This window comes from Episyrphus balteatus, chromosome 2 (genome assembly GCF_945859705.1).
Source record: "Episyrphus balteatus chromosome 2, idEpiBalt1.1, whole genome shotgun sequence".
NCBI classification, from domain to species: Eukaryota; Metazoa; Arthropoda; class Insecta; order Diptera; family Syrphidae; genus Episyrphus; species Episyrphus balteatus.
In genome coordinates, this window is record NC_079135.1 from 107,759,547 (window position 1) to 107,787,007 (window position 27,461).

Consider the following 27,461-nt stretch of genomic DNA (forward strand, 5'->3'; position numbering starts at 1 on the left):
CTGATTGTGTATAACGTGTAAGTGTGAAAACTGGTCGTGAAAAATCCCTAGGCGCGAAAAAAATGGGGAAAATAAAAGAAGTCTTTGAATTAGGCCGAAACTAACGATGCATTGGGACAAAAACAAACACAAGTTAAAATTTAGTGTGCAGTTATTTGCGCAATATCCAAGGGTATAGAAACGACATTAAAAGTCGATGTAACTCAGTCACAACATGAGCCGATGGATGTGCAATGATCAAAACAGCATGACTTCGCGCTAAAAATTAAGCTAAAAACCGGTATAAAATGCAGTTTAACGACGGCAAAACGGGTTGTCAAAAGTGGTAAGCATTTGAGAAGAACAAAACTTCGCAAAAATTACCACTTTACAAACCACGAAAAGAAACTCGCCTCCAATAAAAAAAAAAACATGTCGTGAAAGTCGAATTTGCAACCGGTGATTTTTCAAAGGAAAAAAATTACTTAAGTGAGCCCCGAGGGCTAAATTCCTATTTTTATGACCTTCATAGAGAGAAGGATTATTTTAAGTTTACTGCATAACTGTGAAGGCAGTGTCATTAAGTACAAAGCTATTTCCTTCTACAAAACTTTCGATCTGCAATTACTAACACAGTTTTTTTTACTATTGGAGGCAAGTTTCTTTTCGTGGTTTGTAAAGTGGTAATTTTTGCGAAGTTTTGTTCTTCTCAAATGCTGTATGTAACTATAAATGTGATCGAAAAGTGATTTATGAGTGACAAATGTTTTTCCAAGTGTTAAAATGCTTTTTTATTTCTAGTATAAGCAGTGTTGAATTTCGTCTTCCATAAGCCATTTTGTGTTGTTTTTGATCAGTACAATTCAGATTTGTCGTGGCACATGCAAAATAAGTGATGATAATGATAATGACCACCATATTTTTTTACATAAAGACAGAAATATAATTTGAGAGTTTATGAATTATTTAAGTATAAACAAGGAAGACTTTTGTTTGCAAGGTTCATACAAATACAATAACTATTAACTATTCATCACTTTCCATGTGCCACAACAAATTTTAATTTAACTTTAAACAAATGAAAAACAACACAGAATGGCTATGAAAGACGATACCCAACACAGTACTAGATATAAAAAAAAAAAAACATTTTACCACTTTAAATAATATTTTTTACTAGTAAATCACTTTTAGATCACATTAATATTTTGGTTTTAAATTAAAATTTGGATATTTAATAATAAATTCATTAACTTTTAAACTGATAAACTACAGCCTTCTTTTTTTGTATATGAATGTGGCAATGTCACATGAGATTTGACAGCTAATAATACAAGTTCAAGAAATTTTATCTCTCTCTCTCTCTCTCTCTTTCAAATGAGGGAATGAGGGAATTTTAGAAATATATATACAATACAATGGTGTGAATCACAGTACACATAAAAAGGTAATATATTCCGAACTGACATTGGTCGCCATATTGTCAAAACATGACAATTTGGCGACCAACGTCAGCTATCGAATTCTTATTTGTTTTAAAATACCGACGAAAAACGCACAAAAACCGAAAAATCACGCACAACACTAATTTTTTAACAATTATCGACCATTTTCCGCGAAGAAACACCAGGAAAATTTGTTATTTTTCAATTTATAATTATTTTAAATGACATTTTATAAATTAAAACAAAAACAAATTTCCTGTTTACTGCTATTAAAATATAAAAATCAAAGGCCGATTTGACATATTGGTGCCCATTTTTGACAAACAAATTTTGACAACGTTCGGAATATATTACCTTATTATGTGTAATGTGGTGTGAATGACAAATTTGAGTGAAGTTGGTGGAGGTTGAATGATGGAATTTGAACGAATGGAACATGAAACAGGTTGAATTGAATCGCAAAATGCATGGTGCAAACACAATGCCCTTAAGACGATTACTTTTTTTACGTAGTTGAGCGTAGTTTAAACGTAGTTCAACAATATCTTAATCAGGTTTAAAATATATCAAAAAGTAGGTATATTCCTGTGTATTTTGTCTTCAAAAAGTGTAGTTAATCGCAAGAAAACAACAACAAATACTATAAAAAATAAAGAAACTATTTTGGTATAATTGTGCTCAAAATTGTTGCAAATAAAAAAAAATAAAGAAATTGGCACTCGAATTTCGAGGGCTGGGTCGGCTAGTACAAAAAAAATGCACATACATAAATCTTGGAAAACTCACTTTTCTCACTTTTTTTCGATGATTTCTGAGACAAACATTTTTTGGATTCATTTCTCAGTTTTCTTTCCCTTTCTTTAAATTGTTTCCTTATTATTTTGACGTTTGTTTTTTGGTGGTGTGCAGTTATAAAAGTGCTAAAAACATGAAAAAAAAATTGAAGAAAATGTTATTATTTTGCGCATGATTCACGAAATAATTTATTTTGAAATAATTTTTATCACAATTGAGTGATTAAAGACAATTTGCATTTTTGTGAAGTTTCAGTTTGATTAGAAAAATATTGGATTCATTATAGAAACTTGTCCCACAAAATTATTTTGTTTCAAAATGACATTTAGCCCTTAGAGATTTTTTCTTGGTGGGACGCGCCTATTCTATAAATATTTATACAATTTACAAACTTCCACCAACACCAAGTGTGAATTATATTTTTGTGTTTACATTCACTAACAATTTTGAGTTTCCCTAATACACACTCATACTGTTGTATTTACTTTCCTATAGGTCGTTTCAAATCAAAAGTCCCATGGAAAATTGAGCAAAAATAAAAAAAAACTCATTCGCTTACTGGAAAGAAGCATTTATGAGGCAGCTGAACTTTTTCTAAAATTACGATAAAATAATGAAGAACAGTTCTTGATATCCCTATTTTAATTAATTGATCCGTCTGTGAAAAAGCGGAGGCAAGTCTCCCGGGCTTGCATCACTCCATATCCGCGGGCAATACAAAAAAACATACAATTATTTAATTATTTATCATTTGAAGGCAGTTGGGATAACTTTGCCGAAGATATTATTATAGGACTAGGTGAAGATGGACCAGAAATGTCCAGTTTATATGATAGCAATTCATAACTTAAAATTCTATTCACATCTTTTCATTTGTATAATTGGGCAGTAAATATCTTATTTTTATTTTTCAATTATTTTGGAGTCGTCACCATAGAAATCATTAATAAACAAATTCAGATTTTTCGTTTGTTTATTTTTTTCTCTAGCATTTCTTTCATTCAAACAAGCATGATTTGTTGTTATTTTTGAGTTGATTTGTCGCAATGAGCCAATAAAATTGAGTTTTTTGTTTATTTGTTCTCAATTTTATTGGAAGGGAGAAAATAAACTCAGAGTCAGGACTTTTGATTTGAAACGACCTATAACACGGTGTAACACTCAAAATATACGCGGGTGGAGACCTATCAGGTTTTGTAGAGCTAGTCGCACTGAATACGAAACGGTATTTGAAAATCCCCTAACACCCCCAAAATCTGGAGTTACGGGCAAAAAACGGTTTTTTGGACCTTCACCCATTGAAAAAATTCTAGCTTCGACAATTTTTTACCCATTTTCGATTTTTTTACAGTTTCTGATAGAAGATAAATATACCTTTTCAACAATGTATAAAACATGTAACTCGGTTAAACCACTTAGAATTTATAAGATGTCAAAGTTCAAAAATTCAATTTTTTTTGTCATTTGCCGAACTTCGGCATCAATTTAAAGTATATGTTTTCAAAACAACATGCTATTTAAAAAATATATTCTAAAACTATATCTATTTCCCAATTGATCGAGGTATTTTTTATGAAAATCACTTCAAAATTGGCTTAGAAAAAAAAATTTTTCGATTTCAACCCAGATACAGAAATTCGAACTTTTAGGTATAGAACAAAAATGTTGTTTTGGCACGTAGTAGGATAAGTTGGGCGCCAGGATTTGGTGAAGGGTTTTTGTAGAGGAGCTCAATACAAACATTTTTCTTTGGGAGGGGGGTCTATCTCCCCCCGTTTAGGTGGGAGGGGCATTTTTCTAAAAAAAAATTATCAAAATAAAAAAAATTATAAAAAAACAACGGCAACACTTACAGTAATAAATGATACCATTTCCAAAAGGCAAAATTGTGCATTTGATTCTTATTTTTAAATCAATATAATATTACCAATAGTTTTTGAAATAATCGATTTCAAAGTTAAAAATAGGGGAACAAAATTTTTTAAAACTCATTTTATACTATTTTTGTCCAGACTGTGAATTTTAGTAAATAAATTACTTAGACAGAAAACTGCCTTAATTAATTCCTTATCGAACAGTGAAAACTATATGTTTCTATGTCTTCTAGTTTTTGATAAAATTGAAAAATAAAAACAAATAAAAACAAAAAATATTTTGAAAAAAGAAAAATCTGATAAAATAATTTTTCAATTTTTCCAAAAACTAGAAGACATAGAAACATATAGTTTTCACGGTTCGATAAGGAATCAATTGGGGCAGTTTTCTGTGTGAGAAATTTTTTTTACTAAAATTCACAGTCTGGAAAAAAGTAGTATAAAATGAGTTTTAAAAAATTTTTTTCCCCTATTTTTAACTTTGAAATCGATTATTTCAAAAACTATTAGTTATATTATATTGATTTAAAAATTAGAATCAAATGCACAATTTTGCCTTTTGAAAATGGTATCATTTATTACTGTAAGTGTTGCCGTTGTTTTTTAATAATTTTTTTTATTTTGATAATTTTTTTTTAGAAAAATGCCCCTCCCACCTAAACGGGGGGAGAAAGACCCCCCTCCCAAAGAAAAAAATGTTTGTATTGAGCTCCTCTACAAAAACCCTTCACCAAATCCTGGCGCCCAACTTATCCTACTACGTGCCAAAACAACATTTTTGTTCTATACCTAAAAGTTCGAATTTCTGTATCTGGGTTGAAATCGAAAAATTTTTTTTTCTAAGCCAATTTTGAAGTGATTTTCATAAAAAATACCTCGATCAATTGGGAAATAGATATAGTTTTAGAATATATTTTTTAAATAGCATGTTGTTTTGAAAACATATACTTTAAATTGATGCCGAAGTTCGGCAAATGACAAAAAAAATTGAATTTTTGAACTTTGACATCTTAAAAATTCTAAGTGGTTTAACCGAGTTACATGTTTTATACATTGTTGAAAAGGTATATTTATCTTCTATCAGAAACTGTAAAAAAATCGAAAATGGGTAAAAAATTGTCGAAGCTAGAATTTTTTCAATGGGTGAAGGTCCAAAAAACCGTTTTTTGCCCGTAACTCCAGATTTTGGGGGTGTTAGGGGATTTTCAAATACCGTTTCGTATTCAGTGCGACTAGCTCTACAAAACCTGATAGGTCTTCGCCCGCGTATATTTTAAAACCTCATTTTTGTAACACCGTGTAATTTTCTTTCTTTATTTTCAGTTTTTGATTATTATTTTTATCAAAAAAAATACATAAAGGCTTGGCCACACCGGAGGGTACATACGTAGCGGTAAGGGTATTTATATGAAAAAATTCCACATCTGAACGTTGATGTATCAGTTTGGAATTTTTTTCATACAACTACCCGTACCGCTACCGCATGTACCCTCCGGTCACCGGTGTGGCCAAGCCTTAAATCCTTCTGCAAAAAAATTATAATCTGAACATAAATACTTAACCGGGTCCCAGAGCAGGGTAACTTTTTAACAGCTGCATTTTTTTTATTAACCACAATAGTGTCACAAACTTAGCCTCGGCTAAATATTTAACCCGATTCACACACTGCCTTAAATCGCAGTGTGTAATAAACACTAGAAATTTTTTCAAATGCGTTTACAGCTTAATCATTGAAACATCCAGATGTTCTTATCACGCACCCTTTGTTTTATATTCCATATTAGTCCATGGAGTTTCCAACTTTTGCATCTAGATGGCGCAACTAGTTAGATAATCCCTTTGACAGTTCTTGTCAAAAAGAAAATTTTTATACCCACCCTCGCAAAAGAAGTATAACTTCAAAAAATTTTTTGGGTTGAAACCCAGATACAGAAATTCGAACTTTTAGGTATATAACAAAAATGTTGTTTTGGCACGTAGTAGGATTTGATAACAGGTTTTTGTAGAGGAGTTCAATACAAAAATTTTTTTCTTTGGGAGGGAGGTCTATCTCCCCCCGTTTAGGTGGGAGGTGCAGTTTTCTAAAAAAGAAATTATCAAAATAAAAAAAAAATTATTAAAAAACAACGGCAACACTAACAGTGATAAATGATACCTTTCCGGAAGGCAAAATTATTTTCATCTTAATAACATTGCACTTAAACTTTGGTGTTTTGATTTATATATTTTTGATAAAAGACGATATTGGTGCCAAATTAAAGGTAATATGTACCATCTTCTTCTCAAATCCAGACGTTTTCCGGGTCAAAGGTTATCAGTTTCAAAACGAAGCCTGTTTTAAGGTGAGAAGCGAAGAAAGCGAGTTTCTACATTAAGTCTTTTCTTTAGCTCCATAAGTTGAGCGTTTCTGCAGTGGCCGCCCGGTCTGTTAGTATTGTATTGATTTCTCGAAAATGAAAAAACATGTTGAAATCCGGTTTTCTGTTTTGAACTATAAAACTTATAACAGAATTGAAATTTATATAGTATACAATTATAATATAAAATTATTACTTAAAAAGATAAAATTTTGATAAAAATGTGCTCCAATTTTTTTTTTTGCTTTTCTTTTATTTTTCAAAATTTAGAGTTTGCAAATAAGATTTTTAAAAACTATTCCTTAAAAAAGCTTTATTTAATAACAAAATAAAACAAAAATTATTGATTTTACAGAAAGGTATAGCAAGCCATTGGGATTGTAACCGTTGATTGTTAATAATAATTTTTGTTTACCAAGTTAATAAATTTTTTAAAAAATAGCCCCTCCCGGCTAAACGTTTTTTTTTTTTTGTCTCAACCCAACCTGCAAGCGTTTTTGCTGTCGAATTGAAGTAAAATATAGCACAAAAAAAAACATCAAAAAGTCGCGAGTACAAAAACCGATGTTTTATATTTTGTTTTTTTAATTTTCACTCTTACTAGAAATCCGTTGAAGTTAGAGGTATATCCGTTAGTATACTTTTTTTCCATAAATTTAATGCGTGATTCTATGGCTTGTTATCTAACTCAAGCGATAAATCAAACGATTTGCTGGGTCACTGTGGTGTATGCGTAACATTTTGTTCTATCTTTCTCGCCGAGCAATAATAAAATGTAACCAATTGATGTTTACAAAAATTTTCATTAATTTCATCAAAATGGCCTTCTTGAACTGAGTAATAAATTCGTCTTCATAAAGGCTAGGAGGTGTTTTACATAGATTTATTTCGTTCAGTGTTTTTTCTATCGTATTCCTTTTTCTAGACTAAATCGATGGTTTTCCTAGTTGGCTCTCTTTCTGTCTCCAAACTTGGTCTATCCTTGAACTCATGGGCACTTCCTTCAGCACTTTTGATTCTTTTCTGCATCGAATTTTACTTGTTCAATTAATGAATGGAATCACTTTAACAAGAAAATTTGTGACTTGAAAAACTTACTAAAAACCAAGGGGTTTTCAACCGTTCTGATTTACGTACAGTACTATGACTACGGTGACCATCCGTCCCGGTTTTTATTTAAGAAACCCGGGACGTATAAGTGTCCCGTATTTTATAATTTGTCCCGTAACTGTCCCGTATTTCCACATTCTCCGATTTTTGTATTCAATATTCTAAATACTTTTTACGGAAAACAAGAAAACTGTGGTTTTACTAATATTTCGAATAAACTATATTAGTTTTTTAAATCTTTTCGGCAATTATTTAGTTCTAGCTTGTGTTTGTCAGGTTGAAAAGTTACACCAGAAAAACTTTTTACAAATAAGGAACAACATAAATATGAAAGAAGAAAGAAGCTAAATTTCAAAAGTTTTAAGGACATACAAAATGTTGAATTAAATTATTACAAAATTTCAAAATCATTTAAAATAAAATTAAAATTTAAAAAAACAGCTCTCACCATTTTGATTAAAAAAATATTTTTTTTTAGAATTTATCAACAGTTTACCTATTATAAAACCAATTTATTGATTTCTGACTTCCTCGTAAACAACTTAAATGATTTTAACGAAAATTTTCCCATAAAATAGTTTAAGAAATCTTGATATCAAAATTAGAAAAAATTATGAAAACTCATTTTATTTACTTTACAATCCAACTTATTACAATCCAACGAATTTTTTATCTGTCCCGGGTTTTGCCCCTAGAAATATGGTCACCGTTACTATGACCTACTTTTTGAAGTGGCAATCAATTGAAGATAAGTCTTAATTAGGCAGAAATCTAGTGTCGGTAAAGTTTGTTGGATCTTGATCTTTATAGGTTTAAGCTCCTATCTCTTCTACAGTTTTTGAAGTATTTAACAACAATCCAAATAGAATGTTTTGTTCCCACAAAGTATGCAATGGTTTTAGCATAAAATACGAATATTCGTTGATTTAGTTTAATTGACATTATGGACAAGAAGATGGCCTATTAATCTTATCATCATAAAGTGTATTACTTTTTCTAATAGAATTGTCAAGGGTCCTAATTTTAAGACCCTCTTTGTCATTGATTATAGTGAATTTCACGCGTAAAATCAATATGGTAAAAGTCAGCTGAATTTTAAACAATAAGTTTGTACTTCAATGGTTTTTATGTTTCGCATTTTAAACCCTATAGCGGACCTTCATCGCTTTAAAAATCCTGCGTTCCGGTCTTAAAACTCAGTAGCCCGTTTGTCGGTTATTGCTTTTACACTTTCTTGACATAATCTTACTTTCCTCCTATTTCCTGGCTTCAATTTTGTTTTCTCCCTCGTTGTGATTGATTTCATTCCTGAAGACAACTAAGGCTACTCAGGTGCTATAATGTCACATAAACTTAAAAAGAAGACCTATATACTCGTACAATCGTTAACCCTCGCATGCAATAACCCCCAAGGACCTATCGATTAAATAATAAATAAACAAAAAAAAAAAAGAGAAAAATAAACACAATACAAAAATTCAAAAGGGATTCTTTTTTTTTTTAGTCATTCTCCCCACAACCAGAGCCTATACTCTACCATTGAATTTATATCTTCCTATAAACTTAAATTTCCGATGGTTGTTGGTAGTAAACGTGTTTTTCCAATAAAAATTGAAAATCGTTTTGAAAATCAATAGAAAACACCCGAATAATGATCACAAAGGAGGAACACGGAAACAATCAAAAGTGTGAATTGTGTACAATCGTAAACAAACCCCTCCAGGTCCATGTGCGATATGGGATTGGGAGGATGGTTTGGGGTGTGTGCGAAGGACCAACCGACACACACAACACGAGTCCTTAACCTAGATTGATATTTATTGAATCTTTTATTCCTTGTTCCATAGGATTCCTTTTTCACAAAAAAAAAAAAAAAAAAAAAAATAACACATCGGTACATCGAACAATGTCCTTCACTAAAATAAAAACATTCGAAGAGGCAACATATACATTTTAAGTATATATGTGAATGAAGTGTGGACTTGAAATGGAATAAGAGACGAAAAGAACACACAGAGACCAATTTTTAACGTTTCAGTGGCGCACTCAATTGCGTAAACCCATAAACGCTCCGATGAGTTCCTATAGCTTATCCTGAGTTCTGTCGCTGGCATAACTATACTTAGAGGACATATTCCATCCTCATCCTCAACCCATCCAGACTCAGTATATTCATCTCTCGAACGAAGTCTAAACAGAGCCACTTTTTGAAGCATATCCTAAGTTTTATACATGTACAAAAATTTATCGTTTTCTCTCCTGTGTGTTTGTGAAAATTCCAATTCACATACATTTTTCATGTGTTATTTCAGGTTTGGGGAAGGAACAACACGCAACCAGAACCAGCAAGGATGATGTCTCATCCTCAAAAGCTAGAAATTAGGTCCATATCATGCTTTTGTAAGGATTCGAATGGACTAAGTATGAAAGGGTGATGTTGTATGTTTTGTTAGGGATTTCATGTTTTTTTTTCGTTTTTTTTTTTTGTTTTGTTATTTTGCTTTGTTTCGGATTGCATGATGTCCTGTATCGGGATAACACCCATGAAGGACTTTGGACAAATTTTAGTAGATTGTTCCAGTTCAGGTTCTCAGAGTTTTTTTTTTTTATAGTGTGATATAGCGAGGAAGGAGATACACAATTTGGAATTTGTGTTTTGTTGGACCTTTTGTTGATGATGAAAGTATAAAGGATTAAACGGTGGAATTTGTTAGGGATTTTCTATTTCATTTTGTGATACACAGAGTGGAGGCAGTTGACAATGGATTAACACACTTTCTACTTGTAGGTAGGTAAAGTAGAAAGTCAGTTATTGGTCTGAAATAGAAACATGAACTTGTGAAGTATGTGTTTTGAAGCTTTAAGAGAGAGAGAGAGAGTATTAAGAATTTGGAGGAATCACTTCTGCTATCTCTACAATGGCGATGACGTAATCAACTTAGTCCGAAGGCTGAGTTCGATCTGGCCTCATTATGGCTGACGGCCTTAATGAGGAGCCGGGAGTCAACAATTATGACAGTTTCTTATCAGTATGGCTTAAGACCAAGAAAGTTCACTATCGAGCAAATCAGTGTTGTGCGGTTTTTTTACATCGAGTTTTTTTTACATGGTTTTATCATGCAAAAAACTCGATATAAAAAACTTGAAAATTACATGTTATCAGTGAGTTTGATGGTAAAAAATGAAATTTCTTGAGAAAGTCAAAACAAAAAATTAAATGATTGAATTCTCTTATGTTTTTTTCAACTAGGTATATTTGGAGTAGGAAAAAACACCACAATTTTTAAACGATGGTTAATCAGTTATTTGAATTAAATTTGGTCCTCTTCTTTATTCAGAGGAAATGCTTGATTTCGTTTGCTGTCATATTGTTGACTCCTGTGTGAATTAAGTTAAATGTTGGGCAATTTGTGTTGATAAAGTTGGCAAATTTAACAATCTTCAAGTTTATTTGGAAAGGTTTCTGCGTTTCATTTCAGCTGTGGTCTAAAAAAAACATCACCATTTTTACTCATAATTTACCATTTTTTACGGTTTTTTTACGCAACAATGTTAAAAAAAAAAAAAAACAGTTTTTTACACGAAATCGCCCATCAGTGGCAAATATTCATATTACGGCAAATCTTGGATAATACCAAGTGAGCTTCATCTTTTCACAGTTTTCAAAGGGCGCATATGACAGATTCTATAAAATAGAAGACTAAGGACATAGGGGTATTTATATCAAAAGTTATTTTTCAATTAAGTTTTTTTCACTAAAGTTCCACCAACTTCCGCCATATTGTTTTATGATTTGTCTTCTGCATGGGTTGGTGGGTACTTTACCCATTTCACTTGCGATACTTAATGGCTCCGAAATCAAAGCATCCCATTATGTAAAATTTTGGCATTTATTAAATGGTCAAAAAAGGTGAACTGGTGTAATTGTTTAGTCAGCTATAAATTTGTTTTAATTATCTTGCTTCCGTCCTTACTGCGGGGCACTGGGGCGTATGTGTGACTTTTTAATATTGAAATATAGTATTGGTTAATACTAATTGTAATATTTGTAAAATATGTTAAATAATTTTTGTATTAATTTATTATACTTTTAGAGAACCTTTTACATTTAAAAATACCATCAAATAATTTTGATTACCTTTTTTGGTCAAATACCCCTAAGTCCGTCCTTGCTTGCATATACACGGAAGAACTCAGCAGGGTTCCCAGGTAATCACCATTTTTGCCGATTTTCTTAGACGAAAGGGATAAAAAAGGGGAAAAAATATCTAAGAACTCAGTGTAAAATACAGTAGTACCTCCATAATGTGAACTAATTAAAACAAGGCGTTTTCTGATTTTAGATAATTTTTCATAAAAAAAGGTAAAAAAGTTCATATCAAAAATGTAAAATGTTAGTAAAAAAATCTCCAGCCTGCAGCTGCATTAAATATCTTAAGAAATGTCTAGACAAATAACAGTTATCCACTTTTCAGACCTATACAAAGATTGCGTGCACGAACGAGAAAAACATGCAAGCTTTTTCAAAGGAAATTCACATTATAGAGTCTAAAAAATTTCGAAGTTCACATTAAACAGATGACAATGAAAATTTTTGGCGATTCACATTTTAGAGAAATTCACATTATCGGTAATTCACATTATCGAGGCACTACTGTAATATAAAAAAAATCCCCTAATTTGTGCAGGTTTTTATTTTGACGCTAGACGGAGCTCCACGAAGGTTAAAGTTTTTTCTCATTTGAAATATGACTTGAATGTTGACTTGAGAGGCCATTTTTTTTTAAATATAATCAAAAAATAAAAATGTTTGATGAGGTTCTTGTCTACAATAAACACAGTTTTCAAAAAAGTATAAACTATCTTTCTAGGTCCTAGAAGAAGGTTTATACCTTTTTGAAAACGGATTAAAAATTGATTAAACGCAACCAAACGCAAATAAAACAATCAACTTATAATTTTAAAGAGGATTCATAATTTTATTATTTAAACATTGATCTTTAAAAAAAATATTCTTAATCGATTGATGGAATTGAACCAATAATTCCAATGCACAGTAGCGAGCAAAAAAAAAAATGCAAACAATAAAAACATTTGCATTTGTTTGCTCGTCTAAAAACGCATATTTAGATAGACTTTTGACCAAATAATGTTTTTGGAGTAAAATATTCAAGAAATTGACTCAGTTTAATGAAAATAAAACAGTTTCAATATGCCAAATTTCGTAACTTAGTTCTTGTTCAAAAATCTTTAAACCTCTTTCGTTTGAATTAATTTTTTTGCTCGCTACTGTATGTAAGTGGGTACTATTTCTATATACTCTGAATGAAATTAAACCATAACCAAATCCCTTATACTATACCATTTCATAAGAACTCATTAATATATTCAATTCATTCAATATTGGGATTGTATGTAAAAAAAAAAAAAAATAAAACATAACCGTCAATTTATTATTAAGAACAAGGCCATAAAAATAAATTGGCTTTTGTGTTCGCAGGAAAATTGAAAAACTTTAATTGTTTATGATCGTTGTGAAATTGTGAATGCAAATGAAATAAATACGAATACGAATACCTATAATAATATGTAGGTAAATGGATATAAGCTTTTTAATTTGAGAGGAATTAGCGTAAATGAACCAAATTTATAAAACAATTAAGTTGTGTGTTTGATGGAAGCGATTATGCATTGCAATTGAAAAACATCATTTTAATTCATTTTAACAAGCAGCAGGCAGTAACAATAAAAGAGTGGTTAATAATTTTGACCGACCTATAATAGTTTTTATATTTATCTGTTTTATTTATACAACAAAAAGTACTGTACCGTACCTACATTTAACAAAGTAGAGCAGAATTAAAAAAGATTAATATCATATTGACTTGTTTTTACTAATTAAACAAATTGCATGAGTGGGTTACACTACACGTACCTCATACATATTTAGCAACTTGCTGTTGTAAGTATGTAGTTTTTTTGCGGTGTATGCTAATGTGTCCTTTGGAAAATTACATTGATATGAAAACTATTTAAATAACTTCAAATCATTAAAACGTTTTACGATAACCTTTTTTATCTTTTTGAAATCATAAAGAGAAAAAAAATCATCAATGATTTCAATGAAAAAACTTGTAAGCCCATCCATCTACTCCTAAATCCTTTCAATTTCAAGAGATATAAAAATGTTGCATATTTCAAGGAAAATAATAAAAAAATATTTTTTATTAGAAAATTTTCAATTGACCTTCAAATAATTCGATTGAAATAATTTTCGATTGAAATTCTTTGAAATGTACATTGTACACATGTACACCCATCGACAAATAATTCTCAGATTATTTAGAAGTGAAGTTGTTTTGAAGGATGATTTTTAGTTTGATCAATTCCATTAATTTAATTTTGCAACTTTTTTCCTTATGAGAAAAATCATAAAACAAAAAAGTAAAATTGGATTTAAATACCGGTGAAAATATCATAAACAACCTAACTGTGGAGAAAATAACATGAAAATAAATTTTCCTGTAAAAAAAACTGTGTGGCAGATTTATAATTTTCCTGGAAAAGAACTGAAAAACTTTAAAATAAATAAAGTAATGAAGGGTGATTTTTGTAAAATACTTTTGCGTTTGCGGAATTACTCAGGAACAGTCCGGAGATTTTCCGAGAAATTTTGAAATCTTTCTGATTCTGAAAAGAAGAGAAAATCGTTTTCGGACTCAAATCAAAACGTTCACTTTAAATAATTTTTGTTTGATTTGTGGGGTAAAATGGTTTCCACTTGAAATAAAATAAAATATAAAAACAAATATTGTAACCGAATAGAATATAAATTCAAAAAAAAAAAAAACATCAAAATTGCTTTATCCAGTCGAAACATCTGAGAAAATAAACGGGTTTTAAACGGTTTCGACCTCAAATGAGAAAGAATTTTTGTTTTTTTTTTTTTTGAAAATCATAGAGCTGTTTTTTCAATATTTTTTTTTTATACAAAATTTTCAAAAATTTTCAGAAAAAAAAAAGAAATTGAAATGCCATCTTGAAAGAATTATTATATACCATATTACAAGTATAAATTTTTGAAAAATTCATAGACTCGTTCTCAAAAAATTAATTTTTCAAAAAAAAAAAAATGTTTTAAAAAATAATTTTTTTAAAAATTTGTTCAAAATATTTTGTTGTGATCGGTAGAATTATTTAGAAGAAATTCATAAATAAAAAAAGGTTCATGACAGCATCGTTAATATACCCTAAAATAAGGAATCTTAAAAAAAAAACTTATATTTTTATAAATGTATTTTAAAATAAAGTTGTTATGGCATTTTGGTGCAGTTATGAATCAACGCCTTAAAACATTATTTCAAAAAACAAAACCAATGTTTCGTTAAATGTCAAAGTCAAGATATTAAAAAGTCAAGATACATATTAAAAAATTCAAGAAAAAACATCAGCAAATAAGTTTTAAAACCAAAACATAAAAAAAAAATTAAATTTCGTTCAAGATTTCATTTTGTTATTTTTGTATGGAAAATTTCCTTTCGCTTCAGCTGCGTAAGCCCGAATTCACAATGGCGTCGTTAAGGCGCTGGTAAGTAAGTAAGTAATAAGTCACTGGTATTGCACTATTGGGATGCAACCAGTTGGAAAGTAAAAAAAAAAAAAAAAATGATCAGCCCCCGTTTTGAAATGTTGCCTTTAAAAAATGCTTGAAAAATCGGTTTTCTCACTACTTCAGAAAAGTAGGTATATTTTTTTTTCAGTGAAAAAATTAATTTCGTAAATCAGTGCACCTATCTAATTTACAAAAAAAAAACTCTTGTCTAATTCATCGCAAAAGAACTGTTGTACAAAAATCAATTACAAAAAATGCATTTAAAATGAAAAACAAAAAATATTTATTGAAACTAAAAATATTTTGCATTAAAAAAAAATGTTATTGCAACTAAAAAATATTTGCATTGAAAATAAAATTTTTATTGCAAATAAAAATAAGAAAAATTATTGCAAGTAAAAAATTTTCTGCATTGAAAAAAAAATCAGTGCAAAATGTGTACCTACATTTAATATTTTTTTATTTAAATATTCGTCGAATTTCTTACAATATTGACCATATTCAATATTATAGTTGAAATAGCTACATGTATGGTCAAATCTTTAAAATTTTACGAATTTAACCACATAACAAAAAATAAAATATTTAGTGTACAAATTTTAAATTGAATTTTTTTCAATGCAGAACATTTTTATTTGCAATAGGTACCTAAATTTTTTTTTAATTTTAAATGCATTTCTTTTTACTTGCGATATAGGTACTATATAACAAGTTATGCATTCGTACAAAAAAAAAGTTGAGATAACATTTTTCCATGACATTACGATGATAGACAATGCCAAAAAAGTGGGTCCCGGAAGTCCGTCTGTATAAGGAATTAGAGCCCAAACGGATGGACCGATTGACTCCAAGCTTGCTATGTAGCAGTTTTTGGAGACTCTCCAGAGGAGTTTTTGGAATTAATTTTTTTGGACCAAAAATAACAGTACCTGTCATACAAAAATTTCGGAAAAGTTTAATTTCACGAAAACGACTATAACGATTTTGTTAAAAAAAATTCAAATGTTAGTTTTTAAACAAGGTCTATCTTTCGAAGAAAAATTTTTTTTTTGAAAATAGTTATTAACGGTACCTGCCATAGGACCGCTTTTTTCAAATCGGATTTTCTGCAAAACTACTGATTGTATTTCAACGAAATTTTTTATACAAAAGCATTCATATAATTTAAACATAAGCAAAAAATAAAATTTTGAAAAAAATAATTTTTGGATTTTTAAAAAAATTTTGAAAATTTTTTTTTGAAAAATCAAATTTTCGAAAATGGTACATTGAATTTTTTTGAAATTTTGTTTTCAGATGTTGGTTAGTTATACCTACAAAATGGCATACTAATTTTATTTTATATATTTTATAATTATTTATAAAAATTATTTTTTTAAAAAACGGCTCTAACGATTTTGCAAATTTTTTTTCTAAAAATGCACCTTAATATATCAAATAAAACTGCATACTTGTTTTGTGGGACGATTTGATTTCAGATATTGTTTTATTTTTTTGAAAAATGAATTTTATTTTTTTTTCTTTTTTCTTTTTATATACCTACATTTCCGAAGTTTTTATATAAAAAGTCTTAAAAATTTAAGCAACTTGAACTCTAAAAGCAAGTTCGTGCGACCCAGTCGTGCATTTTATTTATTTAAATATTCGTCGAATTTCTTACAATTTTGAACATATTCAATATTATAGTTGAAATAGCTATATGTATGGTCAAATCTTCAAAATTGTACGAATTTAACCAAATAACAAAAAATAAAATATTTAGTGTACAAATTTTGAATTGAATTTTTTTTCAATGCAGAACATTTTTATTTGCAATACCTATCTACATTTTTTTTTAAATTTCAAATGCATTTCTTTTTTAATTGATTTTTTTACTGCCTTGGTTATGAATGTTTTTTCGATTTAATAATGATGATACATTATATTTTTGTTGAAAATTTTAACTAATTAAAAGAACAAGCGAAAGTTTGTTTTCTTCAAAATTTTTTGAATACATATTTTTATTAAAATTTGTATAAATAAACGTGTTTTTTTCCCAAAAATTTTACCTAAATGCACCACTGTTTAACATTCCACAATATTATTTCCAATCTCCAAAAAAATTAAAAACAATCCAACAAACACACAAACTCTCTTCCTACATCCAAACTTAAAAATCAACAATAACTCTCTTAAAACTCTTTCCATTTCATCCATTTTCCATTATTGGAAATAAGAGTAACAACTTCCATTATAAATTCCATTTTCCATTATGCTAACAATTTCCCATAGCGTATGTAAACGTCAGTTTGTTCGTAAACGCCGGTCGTGTTGGTGCTGTTAGAATATAACGGGCTCTCCCTTCAAAATATCCAAAGAAGAAAGAGTGTGTTTTGTTGTGTGCTGCTCTCGTTTGTGTTTACAGAAGAATGAAAATAACAAAAAAAAATGAAATGAAATAAAATTTAATACAAAGAAGAAATAAATAAAAAATTAAACCAACAACAAGTTGTTTTAATCATTTCTTCTTAAATCACATGTGCTTCAAGATAACATAACAAAATGATAAATTCCTTATGAAGTTGTATTTTTGTATGCAACAACTTGCAATTTAATTAAGAAAAATTACATCAATTGAAATTTTTTGTTTAATTTTTTTTTTTTTGGTCCTCTCTCAGTTCACTGAATTAAATTGGAATTGGTTTTTTCGTCATCTGCCTTTATTTCTGTGTCTTTTCTAATAAATTTGTTTGTGTACCTCGTCTCTCGTCGTAATGTTGTGGTGGTAAATGGTGGTCTTTTGATCTCTTCGTGTGTCCCTTTTTTTCTCCTTTTTACTGTGTTTTGGTGCTCTCGAAATTGAATCGAATTTGAAAAAAAAGTGACCAACAGCAGCTGCATGCTGCATGTATTGATGCAGCAGCCGTTGTTTCGTTTGTTCGCCTTTAATTTCCTTCAAACGAAAACCTTTTGTGCTGTTTTAATGTTTTTGTTGTTGTTGGCTTGATCGCTAGAGATCGTTGTTGGCGATCGAGTTGGAGGAATCCCTCTCTCCGAAAAAAAAACCGGTTTTACTTTGTGTTCCCCTTTTTATACAATACAGTTGTTGCCTGTACCTAATACCTGCCTACTTTTGTGTTGTGAATTGAACCAAATAAATTAAATTAATAAAATTATTGAATTGATTATAAATCGGCGGCGTGCTTTTTTTGTCGTTCAATTTTTAAATAAAAATAAAATAAAAAAAACAGGTTTTCTTCTTGTTTACACTTGACTCTTGTCTCGATTCCTGCTCTCTCAAGTGACAAACAAAGGTGATTAATATTATTTTTCTTCTCTATCTTTTCCTTCTTCTTCTTGTCTTCGTTTTTATCTTAAATTTGATTTTGTGTATGTGTTTGTTCAAATCTCTAACAAAAAAGAAGTTTTACATCCTCATGCCTCTTTTGCCCTCTTATCCCATATCGGTATATTTATATGAGTTCATCTCAGTAAAGTGTTAACGTATTGGTGGTTGTGTCATTGATCCACAAAAGAGAAAAAAAAAAATACACAAAATATTGAAAGAAGAAGAAATTGAAAAAAAGTGTCAAGTGCGCCAAGAAAAAAAATACAAAAAGTATTTTTTTAATTTTAAACCAAGAAAATAAACCTTTTTTTAATTACAATTGGGGGGAATTTAATGAATATTTTCCAATCAACATTTAAAGGTTTTTATGTATTTGAAACTTTTTTTTTTTGTCTTCTATAAACGGATTAACCAAATACCACTTGGAAAAAAAGCTGATGATTGTCTCTTATTTAAAGGATTAAAATTGCTGAAGGTAAGTTTTTTTTTTTTTTGCATTCCTTTCTTGAGTTTGGTGAAGAAGAATACAACAAAACAAGACAAAGTTCTAATTAAATTAGAGATTGATGAGTTTTTCTTTATGTTTTTTTTTTTTTTTTGTAACTTTGTTTTGGAAAGAATTATTATTAAAAAAAAAGAGGTTCAAAAGAAAAAAAAATGCTCTTATTTGAAATTCTTGGAAAATGATTATGGGAAGAGTTTAAAAATCTTGTTTGAAGAGCAAAACAAAAAACTAAAACAATGCAGAAATTTTTAATTGGAAATCTTTTTGACACAGGTTCTTTTTGTTTTTTTTTTTGTTTGCAAATTATGGTTATGGATGTGTAAAAAGATTTCGTAATTAGATTATTAAAGTTTTTGGAATTTTAATTTTTTGCTATCGAAATTGTATTTGATTGTATTAATTCGTCGTAGTGACTTAAGGGATTTTTTAATTTTAAGGGTTTTGGCATAAAGAAATATGTAAATATTCTGCAGGCCGTCGCACAGTGGGGCAGAATAGATCGATTTGTGATATTAATTACTTCTACTAATAATGAGACATTTTTTGTCACTTTATTTGGTTTTGTAACTAAAGTTAACAGACTTCTTGAATTTTATGAACTTTTTTCCATTAAAATTTTTATTTTTCTCCAGGAAATTAAGTAAGGGGACAAAATATTAATACATTTGAAAAAACCTATAATTTTGAATTATGTTTTTTTTTGTATAAAAAGTGAACTTTATTTTAAGAAATAGTTCTTCAGTTGAACCTAAGAAAAAAATTTTTTTGGAAGGGGGCTGTATCACCCCTCGTTCCGGTGGGAGGGGCAATTTTCTGAAAATTTGACCTTAAATTAAAAAAAAAAAAATAAATAAAATCAAGAAAAAGACATAGAATACTATGCAATAGCTTTTTTGAAAGCTTATTTTCCAGTCTTTCAAATGTTTTTTGATTAAAGTAGTTTTCGCGAATACTTTTTGTGAAACATAATTTCAAAGTCAAAACTTTGAAAAAAATTGTCAAATTTGATGTTCAAGTTATTTTTTTTTTTTCAAATTTGTTTTGTAAGGTGGGACTTTTTTTAAAAAACCTTATAGCCGCATCAATTAAATTGGAAAAAAATTAATAATAAATTAAATTAAAAAATATTTTAATAAAAAAAAAAAGTAAAAAACAAAAGCACTAACTTTATATAACAAATCACCCTGTTTCACGAAACTTCTTATAATAAAATAAAAATAAAACAACTTTTAAAAAGAAAAAAAAAAAAACATTGTTTATAAGTAATCAGTGCATGATTGTCAAAAAAGAATGATTTTGTAATTTATTTTAATAAAAACAAAAAAGCACTTTCTTTAAAAAAACCGTTTTTTGAAGTTCAAAATTTCATTAAAAATATTTAAGGCAAATATTTAGCAAAAGTGTTTATATGGGCTTATAGAGAAATTGCTTATCATGCTTTCTCCATTTTTAGACTTGCTAAATATTTGCCTAAACAGAAGATTTTGAGAAAAAACTTTAAGATGCGTTTCAAAAAATTCATTATTTTCTTCTTCAATTTTTAAATATAAGAAATTTTTTTAAATTTTTTTTTGTAGAAGAATAGTAATTTACATACTTTTATCTATGCGAGAAATTTGTGTTTTATTTTTTTTCAAATAATATTGAGTTTAAACAAAAAAACAAAAGAACCCCTTTTTTATTACTTATTAAAAACTGAATTTTTGCTCTAAGACTCTCAACTTCAACCCCATGAATAAACATAAATCAAAGACTTTGAACAAAACAAATATGCTCATTTTTATCAATTTTACTGTTATGTTCAGAACTCGTGATTTTTTTTTTCGCATAGCTTTAGTTTAAAAAAATAACCTTTATATCACCACACTATATGGGTCTGCCCCACTGTGCGTCGTCGTTACATTACTTAACTTTGATGGAAGAAAGGTACCTATTTAAAAAAATATTTAATTTAATTTAATTGAAGTTTCATAATGATAAACTTCCTAACGGTTGATTGGACTAGACGGTTGAGTGTTGAGTCTGGAGACATGTTTATTAGACATGCAATTTTTTATAAAGCCAGAACTAAAATTGGCGGATAGAGTCGGAAGCTACTGTCAATTGTTGTTGTTTTCCATAAGTTTTCATCCGTCGAGTGCGGTTGCGAGCGCACTCGTTGGATGAAAACTTATGGAAAACAACAACAATTGACAGTAGCTTCCGACTCTATCCGCCAATTTTAGTTCTGGCTTAAGAACCCGTAAAACAGCAGTAGGTTATTGATATACCTATTATGTGCTTAAATTTCCCAAAAAAAATTTTTTCCAAAAAATTTTTTTTTTCATCGATTTTTGAAAAAAAAAAATTTTTCAACTATCTTCAATAATTTAGTGCTTGACTAATTTGAGTTAAGTACCTACCCAATTTTCCGAAGAATTTTCCGAGATTTTCCATTAAAAAAAAACTTGTTTTTTGTAAAAAAAAAAATCCACTTTTTTCGAGAAAATTGGACTTAAATAACTGAATGATTGACTAATTTCAATTAAGTGCTCCATTTTCCGAAGAATTTTCCGAGATTTTCAAATAAATTAATTTTTTGAGAAATTTTATGGAAAATTGCATTTTTTTTTTTAATGGAAAATTCTTCGGAAAATTGGGTACCGACTTAACTCAAATTAGCCAAGCACTTAATTATTCAAGATAGGTAGTTGAAAAAGAAACCTACAGCACGGCAAGTTTTCAAAATAATAAACCAGGGTCACACCATAAAAATTTTGTTCAGGGTGTTGCTCTGAAATAAAAGTGAGAAATTGAGTTTTCATAAAACATGGAACTGTTAATTCATTTGCAGCAAAATGGCGAATGAAATAAAAAATAATTTGATTAATTAATTATTTCTCATTATTAGGCAATGTTTTAGTGAAAGAATTGTAAAAAACAAAAATCAATTATGGGCGGAGGGCGCAAAATACTGTTGCAAAGTAGGGATTTTACGAAATTTCACAAGAACTGCATTTAATCGAAAACCGTAAGGATTTGGGATGAACAAGTTACCAAATTCTGAGAGCCCTAAAGTTGGCCTATCAGCTTACTTCGTTTGATCCATGACTTTTGGGACACCCTGTATATATTGCAAAAAAAAAAAATATTTGATGTACACATTTTGCATTGAATATTATTTCGATGCAAAATTTTTATAATTTAATAATATGTATTTTTTGTTTTAATTTTTATAAAATTTTTAATGCAAAATATTTTTAATAAAAATAAAATTTCAATGCAAAAAGTCAACTTTATTTCGAATCTGACTATTAGCCTCTGTAAGCTACATATTTGACCTGCCATATTAGCAGCAACATTCAAGATTAATAGTAGTCGACAAAAGAAGAAAAATTGATCGAATCTGAACAAATGGAATATGAAATGGGAAAGGTTTTTTTGTGATTTCTGACAAAAGTAAACTTCTTAAACGTAAAAAAAGTAAATAATGCAAAAATCTACAGCTTTTGAAACAACCATTTTTTTTTTAACTTCCCCAAAAATATAAAAAAAACTCTTTTTTTTTTTATTATTTTTATCTCTAGAAAAAGTAATTTAATTTTTATCAAATTTTGAAAAAATTTACATTTTTATGTTTAAAGTAACCTTTAATCAAGTTCCAGCCAAAATATTCCCAACTTTTGACACTTTTAATAATATTTTATTTGCTGAAATCTCTATTTAATGAAATAATCATAATGTGACTAAAGGAAAACATTGTCAAATATTGTTCTGTAAAAGGCGAAAGCAGTTTTTTTTTAACATTAAAATTTAAAGTCCCTATATATGTAATAATACGAGCAATTTTTAAAATTTTATGCTATTTGATAGATTTATCATTTTGAATGGTAATTTTTTAATATAATTGAGTGTGAATAAGTTATAAGATAACTAAGTCCTAAAAAACTTTAATCTGGTACTGAATTTAAGAAAAGGCCAATGGTCAAAGAAGTTATTTCTAAATCATAACCTACATATCTACAAAGTAGCAATATTCATATATCAACTTAATTTCGTTCATACACATATCATAAATAATAAATTGCTGAATATCACTAACAACCCATTTCTTAAAGGTAAAAGTCATCTAGTCATAACTAAACACACAATAAAGAAAAAAAAAAGAAACAGAAATAAACAAATATTATGATTGGACTGGCAAAGAAATGCAAAGGTATCGTTTCATAAAACAATCTTAGCATTAAAAATTCATTGACTCACAAATTAAAATAAAAAAAAAGACAAATAAACAAAAAAGAAAAAAAAGACAGACTTGGCACGATTCAAGAGGCAAGGTAAGAAGTCTACCAACCCTCTTAAATAATGTCAATACTTGAATATGAACAAGAAAAAAAAAAAAAAATATTTTTTATTATTTTTATGAGTTTTTCCATACGTTTTTTTCCTTCTTCCCATTTTTTTGTAGGTATATGAATTTTGAAACCCTATTTGCTTTTAATTTGGTGAATATGCGTTCTTCAACAAAAAAAAAGCAAGTCTTTCAAAATATTCTCTTTGCTGACTTGGCTTGGTGCAAAACCTCACGGCTTCCCTAGGGCGATTTGCTGCTGCTCCTTCAGCGCATAAGTAATGATATCTTCGGCTTGGTTTCCGTTATTTTTGTTTTATATCTGCGTTTTGAATGAATATCATAAAATGCATAATGCATTAGGAAAAGGTTTTAGAGAGTATATTTGTTGCTGCAAAATATACTCGAAGCTAGCATTGAAATGTTTGCACGCGATACAATTTTTATATCACGGGTTCTCGACATAAAACCAATTTGTGTACCTTAAAAATCCTTCCCCTTTTTTTGCTGTTTGTTTCTGTCTGTTCTTTTTTTTTTTTGTTTAATTTTGTTTTTCTTTCCTTGTAACTTGTAACCGAATATACTCCTTTGGGGTTGATTAAATAAAAAGAAAATATAAGAATTTTTTTTTTTTTGCTTTTTTTTTTATCAATTCCTTCGAGTGTCTGGAAATTCTTCTGGTGGAAAAAGGAATATAATTTATGAGTACTTTTGAGGCTTTTGGACACGTGTGCATTCACCACACCGACTTGATGATTACGATTACTATTGTTTTTTTTTTTTTCTATTTTTTTGCCCTGAAAATCTTACCATATGGTTGTTTATGTTTTTGAAGGTGAACCTATGTGTTTTTAATTGCTTCACAGGGGTGATTTTATGAATAATAATGACACTGGCAAAGAGTTGGATAGGAGGTTCCTTGATTTCTATATCAGGAATGTCTGTTACACTTTACACCTTAGACATTAATATTATTAAAATGAAAAAAAAAAAAAAAAAAAAAATACAATAGGGTTTGAGGGGAAATGATTTCCATGGTACGTGCGCAATATCACAATTAAAGGGGTAGGTAGGTAACCCTTATTATAATTTTAATTGATAGAAAAAAAGACATTGGGTAAACAAAACACAAGAAAACAACAAATAACTGAACTTCGTGGAAAAATTCCGAAAGAACCTTTTTTTACCTTTTGCAAAAAATTGTTTAGAAAATTTAAAAAAAAGTGTTTTTACCCTTTTCGTAATCTTTTTTATTGCTTGCTCTTGCAAGTATTGCTTTCGTGTGAACAATTCTTTCAATCAAATCCAACATTATTATGATGGAGAAATCCGTCGGTCTGTGCTTCGGTACGTCTGTTCTGTACATTCATCTGAACATCGATCTGCAGACCGAAGACCAAGCGATTGGCCAATTTGCTCGTAATTTGGTACAAATTTTTTTGTTTTCATTTCTAAAGTTTTTTTTTAGAGATAGGTTCTGCTATTTTCTCAAAAACGGCTTTGACGATTTCAATTAACCTTTTTGAACTTAATATTTTATTGTATATTACAAAAAAAAAATACTTTTTGATATACATTTTTCAAATTATTTTCTTATATCTACTTTATGATTTTTGTCTTGTTTCAACCCAATCTACATATCCTTTTGAATCAGTCTGTATTGAATTAAAAAAAAAATAAAATAAACATAAAAGTACAAAAATAAATTGTTACCTTTTTTTGTAAAACCATTGCAGCAGCTTTATATAAACGAAATCTGCAAAACGAGCACATCAAATTGTTGGAAATTAAATGATCTTTAAAAACGGTCATGAGTATTTTTTCAATAAAACTTGTAGAAAAAAAGCTATGGCCCTTCAAAGAATTTTTTCTTGAAAATGTACATCTATTTTCAAGTATAACTTTCTTATTTTCAATTTTACAGAAAAAAGTACCTCAATCAAAATTGTAGAGAAATAAATTATCTACAAAAACGCTTTGGACATTTTTTTGTGGGACTTACGGTTCGCAGGATATCGATAAAAAACAGTTTACACCCCTTTTTCCAAGATAGCGGCCAAATGGGGGGGCTTTCAACCCCGAAAACTGGATTGTATACTCACATTAACCTCACCTACAGATCAAAACAAAAAAATCTTGTCCTACCCAAAATGCAAGGTTAATGTAACATTTCAATGGACTAATAAACCTATGTTAGCTTTTGTTTGTTTAAAATATTTTCCAACTCAACCATTTTACAATTTTAGGACAAAAATAATGATGTAGCATCGTTTTTATTTAAGTGGGGAAATCCCTCTGGACAACGGGTTTTTCAAGAATTTTTTTTGGAAAACTGAAAGCATTAATTAAAATTTGGAAAAATACATGATATTATTGACATCATGAATTGTTAGAACAATTTTTTTGAAGTAATAAAAAAAAAAAAAAAAAATGGCGGCTTTACAGCTGTTCAAAGTTGATGCCTTGCGTTTGCGCCGTGCAATGCCCAGGTAAAGTAAATTATTTATAATTAAAAGAGAAATTTTTTTCCATTCAAATATATTTATACGTTTTTAATAAATATGATTTAAAATCATGAAAATATAAAACCAGCATAAAAGTGTTCATATATGCGTTTCGCCCCGATGTATTGGTCGATTTATTCGGGAAAATATGCGTCAAGACAAGGTGTAATGGTCATCTTCTAATACGCATTGCATGAACCTAAATTTAGCACAAAAAAAAGTGTAAACTAAAAATTAGAGACCAAAAAAACGAAAAAACACAATGTTTTTTTTATAAACAAATTGTTAAAAAAAAATATTTATTGTGAAAATTGAATTGAACATTTAGGTTCATGCAATGACCAATGAGTTAACGAGTAATTTGCACTTTATTTCAAGTCGATAGCTTCATTACTTTTTGAGTTACGTTGCACGGCGCGGAAAAAAACGTGTTTCGAGAAAAATTCGTTTAAAGTTTTCTTTTTTGTACTGTGGTAGGCTCGGAACGCATGGGTTTCAGGACTATCTAGTGACTTTTGAGGTTTCATTTAAGGCTTAGACCACTAAAATAGTTTCTTCGGTTGATAAATCATTTTTTTTTAGCAAAAAATTAATAATGCAAAATTTAAAAAAATTCCAGAGGGTTTTCCCCCCTTAAAAAAGCTTGCCAGGTTACAGTTCCCTTTAGCATTACCACTTTCGAATTTCAAAAATTTAATGGATTTGTCGTAGATAGATGGGGATATAAAATAATTTGTAGCATCGGTATTTTCAGCTCGAGTACTTAACATTCACTGAAAATACAAAATTTGCACTGAAAAATTCAAAAGTCTTCAAAACTCAAAAAAAAAAAAAAAAGAAAAAAATTAAAAACATTTAAGCACTTAAACTTAAGTCGAATTAAAAAAAAAAGAATAAAAACTCTAATTTGCATATACACTCATAAAGAAAATATGAATTTTGCATTTTTTTTTAATTTTCATGATTTAAAACAAATTACTAACCGCAGTTTAAGCCCCACAATCAAACTTCTGCATTGACAACTTAACAGTCAGCAAATCTTCAAACAAATTCAAATGGTTTTTCTATTCAGTTAAAATTAGTGGAAACCAAAAAAGTCACTGTGGTGTATGCGTAACTTTTGTGTATCTAACAATCTTGGCGCAAATATTTTTATTTTATTTAATTATATTTATATGAATTTTGAGGTCACAGTGTTCTGGCTTCACGGAACTTATTGAAAGTCGTCGACGGACATTTTGAAAAGTGGAAATATTATTTTTATGTTAGGTACCTATTCATATATCTTTCATTTTTGAGTGTATCTTCGTCGTACAAAAATGGTTTAGTTTTTTCTTAAGCATTACCCTAACACATAAAAAGTTAACGCGGTAGGTTACTTTGAATACAAATTTTTATATTTTCATTGTAATAATTTAAAAGTTAAACTGTTTTGAAGATCGCAACTTGAATTTTTTTTTTTTTTTAATTAATGATAATATAGCGTTTCTTAACAAAAGGTGTCAAAAAGCGATTGTGATATGAAATATCATTTATTAGGGAAACCGACGAAGTTACGAATACCAGAGTTACGGGCGACAGAGTTACGGCCGACAGAGTTACGGCCGTCAAAGTTACGCGAA

The 27,461-nt window shown here is 29.0% G+C and overlaps 1 protein-coding gene across 3 annotated transcripts in view; it reads left to right on the forward strand.

Moving 5' to 3' along the window:
• Nucleotides 1–17,471: 17,471 nt before the first annotated feature.
• The window catches only part of LOC129909904 (leucine-rich repeat-containing protein 24), a 310,525-nt gene continuing 300,535 nt past the window's right edge, over nucleotides 17,472–27,461 (forward strand). The window contains exons 1-2 of one of the 3 annotated variants that reach the window (XM_055987057.1): nucleotides 17,472–18,465; nucleotides 18,574–18,975. The gene's annotated coding sequence lies outside the window, so the exon portion shown is untranslated. Of the gene's footprint in view, nucleotides 18,976–27,461 lie in introns of all 3 variants that reach the window. The other 2 variants (XM_055987058.1, XM_055987060.1) reach the window with 2 other exon arrangements.